The 13,467-nt window shown below is 40.2% G+C and overlaps 1 protein-coding gene across 1 annotated transcript in view; it reads left to right on the top strand.

Moving 5' to 3' along the window:
• The window catches only part of KCNJ2 (potassium inwardly rectifying channel subfamily J member 2), a 345,114-nt gene that overhangs the window by 143,618 nt on the left and 188,029 nt on the right, over positions 1–13,467 (top strand). The window contains exon 7 of the mRNA XM_025889973.2: positions 10,567–10,627. The gene's annotated coding sequence lies outside the window, so the exon portion shown is untranslated. The remainder of the gene's footprint in view (positions 1–10,566; positions 10,628–13,467) is intronic.

Here is a 13,467-nt window from a genome sequence, read left to right as displayed (position 1 = left end):
ACCAAAAAATAGGCAACAATTGCATGGGACACAACCCCCATGTGACAGTATCTTCAGTGTTTTCAGGATAAATCCAGACCTTGCCTGCCCGCTATCAAATATACACCACCTTGAACTCTACCTTTGTTCAATGTATTTGGGGAGGGGCTACCAAATTCTGTATTTTTGCTCACATAAGTCATCTTCCTTGAAATATTCTTCCTCACGCAACTTTATCAGAGTCTTACCCTTTTCCATAAAATGCAATTCAAAGCTGATCGTGTCTGAGGAAGACCAAAAAAATTCCATTTAGTTTAAGTTGAAAATATTTTTTTCATGTCCTTATTAATCAGACCCTTCATGTAGGGAAAGTTTTCATAGGAAAGCACACTGGGAGACAAGTAGGCCAGTTGTTATTTGCAACTCAATGTGGGAGGTGAGTAACTTGTTTGGCATTTCCTGAATGGTGGGTGGCAGATGACCAGGGGTGGGTGGCTTTGAGACCAAAGCCTAGATCTTTAGACTCCCAATCAACATCTCTACCTTACAGTGTGAGTGGAGGCATTGTGGCAAACTCATGAAATGCAAACGCATAGCTATCAGGCAGCCTGGAATTCCAACCTGGTCCTGCCATTTATTAGGAATGTGGAGTTGGACAAATCACTGAACACCTCCGTTCCATTTTCTAATCTGTGAAATGGGCCCAGCAGGTTTGTGTGAGGTCAAAATAAGGTAATGCATGTAAAGTATTTAGCACAATGCCTATAATGAAGAAAGCCCTCAATAATGCAGTTGCTACTCTAAGGCCATGACTGGATAAAATGGACTTCTCCTCTAAAGACTAGAAGAAGGACCTCCCCAAATACCAGTGGTCTAAAGGTGGAGTTCTTTTCAACTTTATAACTCTGATTATGTCTATGCGTTAATTAAGACCCAAGATGCACCTCCCCCCATTCTAGACTCTTTTTAGATGGTTTAATTGTACCACTGTAATGGTTTAATTGTACCACTGTAATCAAATAAGATTACACAAGTCCATCAATTCATCTTATATTTGACATGTTTTCTTCGGGTAAACATAATTTCAACAGCATTTTCTTGGTGGTTAACAGCATTTTACTCCTATAACTTAAATTATTTCTTTGCTCTTTATGTCTCTCATCAGGCCAGGAAAATTAGAGCTTCAGCTCACACACCCTTCCAGAAAATACTATTTCATACCGTAGATCATTACTTTGCCTTGAAAGCCCACAATTTAATTTTTGTATTAACCACACTAATCATCTCCTTGAGAACCAGATGCCCCATTGCCAAATTGTACCAACAGAGAGAAGTAACATTCAGCTTTTGGAGAAATTCTACGTAATTCCAAGCAGTTAGCAGTGAGCAGTGTATGCAGTAGCAAAGTGCTTCGTCTGGACTCAACTGTCTCAACTGCTGTTGGATCTTGAGCAAGTTTCCATACTTTTCCGTACCAGTTTCTACTTCATTTTTTTATTTTGGAAGATTACTGTAACACGTAAATGAAATCCTACAAATCATGCAGCACAGTTTCTGCAATGTAAGCACATAAAACCTGAATGTTATTAATGTTAGTGTTGTTATGATTTATCCAAAAAATGTGCTATCTCTTATAGAAGCGTCTGAATTCTGTTCTCTGTGCTGGAGACTTACCGGCTTTTTCTCCCTTTTGTCTTTTCCTCAAGTAAACTGAAAAGCATTTGGCAAAGTTCCAAGTGGGTAAACCCCACTCTATCAGAGAGCAGTGGTGGGGAGGGTGTATCACCTCGCGTTGGAGGTCTTCCTCAAAATGTCCATGACTACCAATATTAGTTACGGCGCTAAGTGACTTCCAAAAACCTGAGTTCACACATCCGATCCCAAATTGCAACAGCTGCCAGGAATGGTATTTGAACAAGTATCTCCTGAGAAATGACTAGAATGTTTTTTGCCTTTCCATAAAGGGAATCTTGTTAAGTGAATTGAATAACTCTTGGGGGTGTAATAAGACTTGGCAAATCAGTGCCCTTCTGGAGAACACAGTCATGCCCTCCGGAGCTATACCACAGGCACTCAATTATTTAGAGGGATTCTCGGGCTCCCAGCTCATCAACTCTTTGATAGTGCTTCAGGAGTCACAAGGGTTGCCTATCTGAGCTGCTGCAAAGAGGAATGTCCTACATCAGACATTAAAATAGGTAACATGTAATGCCCTGAAATTTCTCCAATCATCCTCTGGTCTAGCCGAGGCCTTAATTCTGTAGAAAACACATAGATAAGGAGATTCCACATACTTGTATGTGGAATTTGCGGTGCTTTCTATCATAGGAAATTTCTCTTCAGTTAAGTGGACTTCAGCGAAAGGTATTTCTGTAAAATAATGTATTATTAGAAATAGGGTAGTACAGGAAAAATAATCATTGTTTTATGTGTATACTGTCGGTGGCCCACAAAACCGTTGTGTATAGGAGTTCACTTGATTCTTATCATCTTGGATCTGTGCCAGGTGACTTGCCAAGACCACACAGCCAATAAATGTCAAACCATTCTTGAATCTAGGACTTCTTTTTTCTTTTTAAGATTTTATTTATTTTTTGACAGGGAGACAGCGAGAGAGGGAACACAAGCTGGGGGAGTGGGAGAGGGTGAAACAGGCTTCCCGTGGAGCAGGGGCTCGATCCCAGGACCCTGGGATCATGACCTGAGCCAAAGGCAGGCATTTAAAGACTGAGCCACCCAGGTGCCCCAAATCTAGGACTTCTGACTTTTCAATTCACTATGCTTCATAAGACCCCATTCTACCCAGGCCATAGATGATGTCACCCATAGAATTATAAGTTAAGAAAAAATCCTAAATAATTGGATCCCCTTCATTTATTTACTAAACAGTGTTTTTCAGCATAGAGCATGTGCCAGTTTCAAAAATCTCTCCTCCCCAATTCCCTGCTCTCTACCTGCCAGCCCCATACACTCTGTTCATTTGGCCACACCTTTTCAGTACTCCAGTGGTCCTGAAACTTCATTGTACAGGAAAGGGCCTTGGAGTGCTTAATAAACTGATGGTGTCTGGGACTTTACGCCCCAAGAGGCTGTGATTCAGGCAGTTCAATACTATATCCTGAGCAACCTGGTACTCAGCTTTGATCCCAGTAGGTAACATAGGTCTCTCCTCCATGTAGATTCCTAAGCCTACCATTTTAACATGGCCACCATTCAACTCTCTATGCTCCCGACCTTCAACAACACAAACCTATAAACCTGGATCCTCCTCTCCTTTTCTTTCTACCTCTCCTACTCCTTCTTCATCTCTATTCTAATATCCTAAAACAAAGCACCTCCGGAGAAAGATAAATCCAGACTCCACCTATTGCAAGCAAAACTCTGTCAGGTCAGTGTCCTAGCTTATTCATTATAGTGCATTTATTATTGACTTTAGAGCATCTTCCCCTAGGAGCAGAGCCTCTCTTCCCCTGGGCCTTCAGCTTCACCTTAGGGGAAGGATATTCTAGGGTTTCTTTTTAGGTTCTGTTGGAAGGTCCATGAAATATGCAACCTTTATTGGGCATTACACCCAACTCAGAGATGCAACCCTACTCTTGGACCAACCCAATTCTGGTTACAAAGTGTCCAAAACTAGAGATCTGCCATATATGAGAAAGTATAAGACTAATTTTTTCAAAGGGGCCAAAGTGTCCTCCATGACTAGCCTTTAGTCATTCAGCTCAGATCACAGGTCCTTTATCTGTGTGTTCTGCCAGATTGTAGTTAAAAATGTTGAATGTGTATCGAATGAACTGAAATGACTGATGCTCCACCTGCAGGTTATGGTTCTTGTAATTGCCGATCTGTGGCTCATCACAGAAGGAGTAAGTCAACAGCTTCATCTTACTGACTAGAGGGATTTAGAGTCCTATTACTATATAGCTGATCTTAGGATATCCCAACATGGGCTGTGAGCCTCTTCATGCCCACTGCATCACAGCCAAGCCCTCGTCTGACACAGTGAATTGGTGATCTCGCTAGATTTCTGCCTTTGTGTCCCTGCCAGGCACCCGCTGGGGCTATTTTGGACCTTACTAATGACACCTGATGATTAAGCTGTGAGGTGCTCTCCCTCTCTGACTTTGGCTCTAATCTTCAGACTGCACTCCTGTTTTCAATATCCCCCTAACCAGATATGACTTCATAGACTAACCTGTAGCAGGCCAAAGATCTTCAACTTCCTCCTTTAGACACCCCTTACATTAGAGATTCTGGCAATTTTTATGGGGTCCTGCTTTAGACCCAGGTTAGCCTCCTTGAATCCTCCCCTACCCAGATTTCTCTTCTTTCCAAGTACCTAAAGTCCAAGAATCCTTCTCTAATTATACTGAATTTTGACAGAAATCATCTTTCTCCTACATCACCAGTAGATACCATCAAATTTTGACTAAAGGGAGGCATGTAACTCAAGTCTGATCTCTTCCTCTAGCAATGATGGGCTGAGGGTTTGGCTCAGCCTCATGTTCCTAGAGCTAGGATGGGAGTACATTTGGTTGGCTGATCATGGCTAAGAAATATGGAGCAAAGGGCAAGTTAATTTATAGCCCAAGTGTGTGGGTGAACTGAAAGGCAGGGTCAGTCTAAATCCTCTAGGGAGGAGGAATGAGTGAAATGCCAGAAAGGCATCTGAAGTGCACATTTGGCTAAAACAAATTGAATTGCAACCTGAGGGTGAAAGGGTGGGTTTAGAAGAGTGAATTTTGAAGGCAGAGCAGAAAGTTCCAGGACGCTACAAAATCCAGAGGGTGTCAGCCTTTTATGGACTGCTCAGGGCTGTGCCTATGATCTGGAAGGCAGAATTCAGGCACACTGACCAGCTGGAAGAATGCTGGATTGTTCTACTCTCAAACATCCAATCATTCTAGAGCTCTTGGTTACCTCCCCAAACTGACTTATTTCAGCTGAACAAACTTTACCACTGGCAAGGGTACTTGAAAGAGCTCACTAAAGCAGCTCATGGAGTACTCTGGATTGAGTAAAGAAGTTTAACGTTTGGTTAAGCTATAACTCTATAACCGTCTGGTACTTTGGTAGCGATATACTAGTAATTTTTAATGCAGTGTTCTTGTGAACATGATAACTAGTTTTATTTTTCTCTTCATTTAAGTTGAACGCATTTAATACACCTGAGCAAATTATTTTCTCTAAGAGTATTGACTCCCTGTCCTCTTGAAAAATATATCAATTCTTTGCTGGTTGTTAAAATGTAGGAGGCATTAATCTCAAGAGAGACCGCGCATACATTCTCTCTTTCCCCCTTATGCTTCTCCCAAGGGACTTCAACCTGAGGGGTTAGGAATTAACTACTAGTCTGTGTATGGCTTAATTGTTCTTTGTGGTGACAGTGTCTACCTATCCTGTAGCAATGGTTTTCTTCACAGCTGTGTTACCCGTCCTAATTTTACTAGTTAAAATTAGCGGCTTTCTAGCCCAAATAGCCCTTTACTCTTTGCAAAGATCTTATATTATTGATCACTGTAACCTCTTGGGGATATTTTTCTAATAGATGTACCTCATACCCCCAAAGTGAAACCCAAGGGAAAATCTCTCAACAAACATTTACACTCATGTACTTCCTAGTCTCTTAAATTAATTACCCTAAGAAAAACATCAATGGCAAAAACAATAAAACAAAAAACAGAGGGGGTAATTAGGAGGTATAGATCCAGGACAATGAGTATATTAGTTTCCTATTGCTGTTATCACAAAATACCACAAAAGAAGTGGCTTAAAACAATACATTTATCTTGGAGTTCTGGAAGTGAGTAGTCTGAAATGGATCTTTTGGGCTAAAATCAAACATGACAGAATTGCATTTCTTCTGGGACACTCTAGGGGAGAATCTGTTTCCTTGTCTTCTCTTGTTTCCTTGTCTTCCAGTGGCCACCTACAAGCCCTGATTTGGGCCCCTTCTTGTCTCTTCAAAGTACTTCTGACCAACTTGTGCTTCCATCTTCATATCTCCTCTCTGCTTTTGACCCTCTTGTCGCCTCCTTATAGGGACTCTTACGATTACATTGAGCCTATCCAGTTATTCCAGGATAATCTCAAGAGCTCAGTATCCAGAATTAATTCACCCCTGCAAAGTCTTTTTTACCTATCAGGAAACGTATTAACAGATTCTTGGGATTACGATGTGGACATCTTTGTAGGGGCTATTTTTCAACCTACTAAAGTGAGATTTTCATTGGCAACAGTTTTTGATGACATAGTTGACTCCTCCAAGATTTACAGTCCTACTTTTCATTTGATTCCACTGAAGCCCAGAACACTTAGAAATTGGGTCTGCCAAAAATCTCATCTGGACATTGATGGGGCTCAGTGTTCAATTTACAGTAAACCACTCTTTTCCCATTATAACGCAACTCTTTCATATATCAGAGTCTTTGTGCAGGCAGGTTACCTTTGTGTAGAATGCCCTTCCTTCTTCCCAAACTGCTGGTAAATTTCTAAATAGTGTACAAGTTGCAATTGCAGAGTCTCTCATTTCTGCACCAATCTCCCCTCTTCTCCCCACAAAGACAGTTATGTGGTTCTCAGAGCTCTTTGGCAAACCCCCTCCAACAGAAGACTTAGATGTGAAAACACGATGATGGTTCTACCTGACTCTCTGTACTCAATTAAAGCAGGATTCATTATAATGTCCACTTTAATGTGCAAAACTCCCTCCATTATAAAGTAAACTGCACAAAAATTATTTTGTTCACTACCCATTCTATTTGAGTTTCAGATAATTTTCCATTCATTTTGTTCTATGCTGGATTTTACTAAAATATATTTTGTAAATTAAAAGCAATAAATGTATTTTTTCAAAAGTCCTATTCAAACTGAGTTAGCATCTAATATTTCCATTCTTTTCCCAAAGTGTATCACATAAGACTTTAATGATATTAAATATAATGTATGTGTAACACTGAAATCTGAGAGGACTTAGTAATATTATGCTGTGTAGACCCAACAGTAATAAATCCTATTGTAGACCAAATACCTTCACTCTACAGTCTGCAACTTTAAGGAAAAACCTAAGGAACTTGAGATGCAGATGATCCCAGATATGTGCAAATCATGGAGGATGAACAGTCAGCCTTTCAAATTCTCTGATGTTCTTTTCCAAAAGGAGCAATGAGAAACATGAGTCCGATGAATCCAAATGGGGCCTAAGGCCCTATCTCACTTGTGTACCATCTATGAGCCTCTCCTACCCTTTCTATCACTTTTCCCCTCAGTCTTGGATGGTGGTGAGATCAATGATGGAAAGCTCAGAGCTATGGTGAGAAAATCTCTTCTATACAAACTCTATATAAAAATCCGGAAAATTAAGAATCCAAGAACTTATGTTTGTGCCATGTCAAAATGTCCCCTTATCAACATGGGGACAGCATGCCAGTCTTCAAAAGAACCATGTATCCCTTCTCATTTTCTTTCCTTAAGCCCACATTTGTCACAGTGCAAGGTACACAGGAAGTACACAACATATATTGCATGGGTTCATAAATATCATGCTTGCGTTGTTGCAAATTATTTGGCATTACTGGGCCATAAGAGACACAAGATAGTAGGATGAGTAGGTTCTGTGGCAAGACATGAGCCTGAAGATATATAGCTCAATCAGTGTGCAAGATTCCTTAGATTCCATATTTCAGGATTTGGTGCTTTATACTGAAAGTAATTAAAAGCCAGAAGGGATTTGTAAGCAAGGAATCATAGCAAGGCAGTTAATAAATTTGAGGGGGGGGCGAAAGAATGGCCATAAACCTGCATTTCAGAAACCACTGCAATCACCCCCCCAAAACTGCAAACATGTAATATCTAAATTTAGATTTTTAGAATATGTGCCATAACAAAGAATTACTGATATTCTTTGTAATACTATGTCCTTCGCTGCATTTCACTGAAATGGATCAATCATTAGGTGCTAGAGGTTGGGGGGGGGTCAGGTTAATTAACCCATTATCTAATTATTCTATAGCATCTCCTCCCTGCACAGAACCTGGTTAATGTGAATAATCAGTAGGTTTAAATCCATGTAAAAGCAGAAAGAACAGAAAAACAATGTGTGTTTGTGTATGTCTGGGTCAGAAAGATCTACCTGAGGCAGAAGGAGGAAATAGTACTAAGGGTCAATGTTAAATACGTACTCCCATTTTAATGGTGACTGATGATTTTTAATACAACTATGGTGTAAGTATAGTATAAACACAATCTGATTTTAACTGATTTTTACAGTGAAATTTTTCCCTAGTAGCTTTAAATCTGAGAAGACTTTATTCTTCAAATTCAGTGTTTGATCCACTAGGGAAAATACATTCTTTTTACATTAAAATCTATGGGGCCTGTTACAATCAAATGCTATTTCTTACCTGTTAGTATGAAGCAGGTAAGCCATTGCCGTACGCATCAGCTAACACGAATTGAGTGGGCACACAAAATCTGAATATTATAATTAATAATCGCAGGAAAGAAAGAAGAACTTAGCTAAGTCTTTGGATATCTGGCGGAGGGTGGGATCATATTAGAGGTGCTCTGGTCCAAGAAAAATATTGATTCATTTAAGCCTGTCCTCACACCTAGTAAGAGCACAGGGCTACCTCTCAGATGTGTAGATTCAGCACATCAGAGTCTGATCGGGAAGCTCTGTCAACAGCTATTCCTGCTCACTTACTGCTTGTGGTTCAATCGTGGATCTCATTATTCCAAAGAACAACCAGACTCCTGTTGTATCATCGACAATTATTTTGATTTTAAAAATATATCTGTGCCTATGCCAGAGACGCAATAATAAAGAATCTGACATAAGCCAAATCTTCCCCCTGCTGGGAGATAATGTCTGTCTGCAGTCAGAAGCAAGACTGGAGGAAGGTATAGGCCATGCATATGCAGTGCCCAAGTGTCTTATTATAAAGGAGATCCCACTAGGGGCATAGATCGCCTTAGTCTAAAAAGGGAAATAAACGCATAAGCTGTTTTTAATAATGGTCATTCTTGTGCTCAGCTAAAGGATGAGAATAGGACATATATCTTTGCAGTTTTATATATTTCATTTTGCATCTAGTCCTGGTCATTGATGTTAGAATGAGACACAATCCAGTCTGCTGGGAAATTCAGAGCATGATCTACCTCTTTCTCTACTTAGAATTTGCCATTGAGACTTCCTCTTTTCTTACCGTTACCCAAATTGCCCAATCAGGAGCAAAAACACCCACTATCAATGTGGGTTTCCCCAGCTGGATGCAACTATCTCTTGGAGGAAGACCATTAGAATCTCATGACAACCGTGTAGAGTTTTGGGGGGTCAAATGATCAAGGTATGACAGGATTTAATGAAATTAAATCTACGTGTTGGCTGAAATTGCTTAATACCATACATGACATTAGATGAACAGAAAACTTTGATTTAAAAAAAAAAAATTACAAGATCAAGTCTTGCCAGCAGTTCCTCCCGTTCATCTACAATTTCCTGCTTGTATGGCCTCCTATGACCACCAATGCCTTTACTTAACCATCACGTGGCAACTGGTGGCTGTCTAAAATTTTAACCGATTCCATTAATTTTGTTGGCCACTGTTTGATGTAAAGACCGAAAAAGGAACACACCAGTCTCAGAGATCCCTGATCACCCACAACACAAAGATGGTATGAGTTCAGTTGCAATAGCAGCAAAAATATTTAGGGAGAAATGTGACCTGCCTTTCAAGGAGCACATGCCAAGAGGAGGGGAGGTCCCTGGAGCAAACCAAGATCTCTCTCTTCAAAGAAGTTCATGTTCTCACCATTAACTGAGAAAGAGTTTACAGAGAAAAAGAAGGAGGGGAAGACATCTACTTTGAGATATTTCACTTTCTTTCCTGTCCCTAAGGAGACTTCAAGTAATTGACAACTTTCAGATTTTTGTTTTCCTGAAAAATGGGGATCGTTTTGTGTGATTCTAAGTTCTGTAAAGGGGCTTCTTCCAACAGGATCAGCCCTGAGTTGGGTTTCTGCTACAGGTCAAAAAGCCATGGCTCTTCTAGGAGGTGGTAAAGCAATTATTTTATTACATACGCCTAGGAGTTTAGAGCACAGTGGGGACACTTTGTACTTCTGCCCGCTTGGAGTTTAAAGGGCACCAGAGTTATAATCGGAGTGAGGAGACCGTCGGAAACTATCGCTGCTCTGAGACAAGGAAGCATCCGAGAACCCGCATCGTCACTCACCTGTATCAGGTTACAGCTCAAGCAGAATACGATGATGCACCAGATTCCCTGAACTAATAATGAAAAAGAGCTAGCTTGCTTCTGTGCCCAGTCATGCCTGACCTGTGTACAAAGAAAAGAATTAGCCTCCCTATTAGTCTTTCTCCAATTTCTGGAGAGAGAAAACCTCTTGCAATAGACAATTGAAGGTTTCAGTCATGTTAGGAATCATGATGAAAATGATCCTATTGATATGTTCTAAGAATTGTGGGCACTAGGTAGACACAACTCCTTTCAGTGCTTTTTTTTTTTTTTTGGTTTTTCTGTTTAATTTTTCTTATCCCTTCATGTGGTTATCTTTTTATGTTTCCAGTTGTTCTCTCAAAGCATAGAGCAGCAAAAGTGACGAGATTAAAGAACAAGAAAGCAGAAAGGTAAGTCTATTTTTCATCTATGTCCCTATTGAAATACCACAGTACTTCCTGTAACAAGTTGAACGAGCTAGTTCGTGTCCACAGAATTTCTAGTGCTTCAGGTTAGAAACACTAAATCATAAAGTAATTTCCTTTCAGTAATAATAATTAAATAACTTTACAAGAAGGAGCTTTCTAATGGAGGAAGACAGCAGGAGGTGAATCTTTTGTCCATCCCAGGTGGCTAACATGACAACAATGTTTGCCGGACTCAGAGAACGGAGATGATACCATCCTTGTTAGAGACTTTAAATGACACTTTAGATTTAAATCTTCAAAACTAACGGACAAGCTGCTTATTATTTAGAAGGCAAACTATAAAAGAGAAAGCAAATAGGTATAGAGATTTTTATTTGGTTAATCATCTATAGTGAATCACCTATGCAATTGAACAGTGAACATTTTTTTAAAAAAATATAATCTTTTTAAACAAGTTAATCAAATTCAATATACCACTCTGTGGCAAATCTTAAAATCAGGACACAAGGGTAGATGAGGAAATGCCACTTCTGAGTAAGAGAAGTTGGCTAAGAAATATTATTTTGCTGAAATTTGGGCATGCTTCTGGCTTGTTTGAAAACACTCAGGTCCACTTGAAAATGTTCTATCCAAAAGCATTCTATGCCCATGGATGCCACAGTCACAAGGATTATATTCTCTGTGAAACGCTAACGTTCACAAGCATACCATGAGACTACAGATCTGGGACCGGCAAACCACGGTGCATGGGCCAAGTCTGGCCTGCCACCTGTTACTGCAAATAAAGTTTTGTTGGAAAAAAGCTCCAGTCATTTGTCTAGATGTTCTCTGGAGCTGCTTTCGCACTACAATGGCAGAGGTGAGTCATTATCGCTGAGAATACACACGGCCTAAAATATTCATAATCAAGCACTTTACGCAGGGTGGGCAAACTTTTCTGTAGAGTGCTTGACGTTGTAGCACACTGTTTGTTTACTATTTCTCTTTTCCCTGGGCAGGGAGGATGGCAGAGAAACCCTCATGTCTGCGTGTGGACACATGAGGCAGACAGATGCATTGATTAGTGCCTGCCCTTTAGACATGAGTTGGCATCACAGTCCATTGTCACAGATTTTATTTCTTCCTGCAGTCCATATTTCACCTATTCATGCTGTTGCACAAAGGGAGTTCACAATTTCATATAATTAATTGCCTAGAGAGTAAGCGGCCCTCTTTTAGATGAATGACTTGATTTGCATGTTTATCCTGAGCTGGGATCATGGTGTATTTATGCCTGCAGTACGTTGTTGTGTGTCATGAACAAGCAGAGCATTCTGGGAGACTTTAGATCATAGCAAATAATGGAACTGTTGTCCAAAACAGACCGGATTCCTAAAGTCGAGACCTCCATCTACTGTTCTTCAGACACAGCATGGCACTCAAGGCCAGCAAAATTAGGTAATTGTTGATTCTGCCTTAAACGTTTATTTTTTTCCTTTTATTTCTTTTTTTTTTTTTTTAAGCACTATGCGCAATGTGGGGCTGGAACTTATGACCCCGACATCTACCCAGGGGGGCTTCACTCTCTCCACTATTTTATCATGGTGAATATTATTGAAACTTATTTCAATATATTGAAATATATTAATAAGGCCGAGCCTTATTATATATTTTATAATTATAATTTTATAATTAAACAGTTACTGATTCCACCTGGTTCTGCTGCAAGCCTGAGAATGGCTGTTTAAATAAGAGTGTGAAGCTGTCATTCAAGCTAAATCCACAGTAAACACAGAGGGAGAGGAGAGGTGGTTTTGGGTGCAAGTAGTGATGGATCACTCAGCAATAGTTGAGTTTGTGTTGTTTTTAATGAGCATGAAAGTGTTTGTAAGTGATTATCTCATGTAGACTTCACCTTAACTCTGTGAGGGAAGATGAGGGCAAAGATCAGCATCGCTGGTGTCTCTTCATGGGATTCACTTAACTCAGCAACACTTCAGGGTGAAATTGTAAAGAATCCAAATACTATGGGGGAAAATTCACAACTCAGAATCTAAGAGATTATGTTCAGTCTGCAGAATGACATGGTTAAATGATCACCTAAAATCCTATAGCTAGGAATCGGCTCAGCCGAGATTAGAACCCAGGCAATACAACATGGGAGCATACGCAGCTAATGTCTACACTGACTCAAAATAACACACATATATGGAGCAACTACTGGCTATTCACATAAAAGCCCCATTTATTAGTTTCTGCTCTTTCCAGGCATGACAGGGAGGGCATTAGCCACACATTTATTTATTTAGTTACTTCTAACCTACCACAACTCTGATGGTTCTTGGAAGAAAAACGAACAGGGTGCTACCAAACACGTAGCAGGAAGTCCTGACATACGTCAGAGGAAGTAAATTTTCAGGTACGCCTGTGAGGATGACTAGGAGTTTTGAGGAAGGTTGAGAGGAGGAAGATGCGCGGATACCGAAAGAACATTCCAAGCCAAGGGGGCAGGAAGTGTGAACACTCCAGACATAAATAATCATGGCGAACACTCACCCATTCTCCTTGAATTCAAGCTCTACCCAACAGTAACTCCCCAGTTCTTGACACACATTCTTCCTCTGGCCGCTTTATTTCCTTCTGTCTCTTCCTCCTTCATTCCCCCTTTCCCCCACAAGTTCCTTTTCCTCTGCTCCTTTCTTAATGTTGTTGGTCCTCAGGGCTCTGTCCTTGGACTAATTTGTTCCTGGCTTTTAATTCTTTGATTGTATCATCCACTCCATGGATTTAATTACTATCTCTATAGAAGAACCAGTTCTTCCTATCAAACTCCTATTCTTCTG

The sequence above is a fragment of the Callorhinus ursinus genome, unplaced genomic scaffold (genome assembly GCF_003265705.2).
Source record: "Callorhinus ursinus isolate GAN/ISIS: 27379988/994484 unplaced genomic scaffold, GSC_fseal_2.0 scaffold50, whole genome shotgun sequence".
In the NCBI taxonomy this organism is placed as follows: domain Eukaryota; kingdom Metazoa; phylum Chordata; class Mammalia; order Carnivora; family Otariidae; genus Callorhinus; species Callorhinus ursinus.
This window is presented reverse-complemented; position numbering and strand designations above follow the sequence as displayed.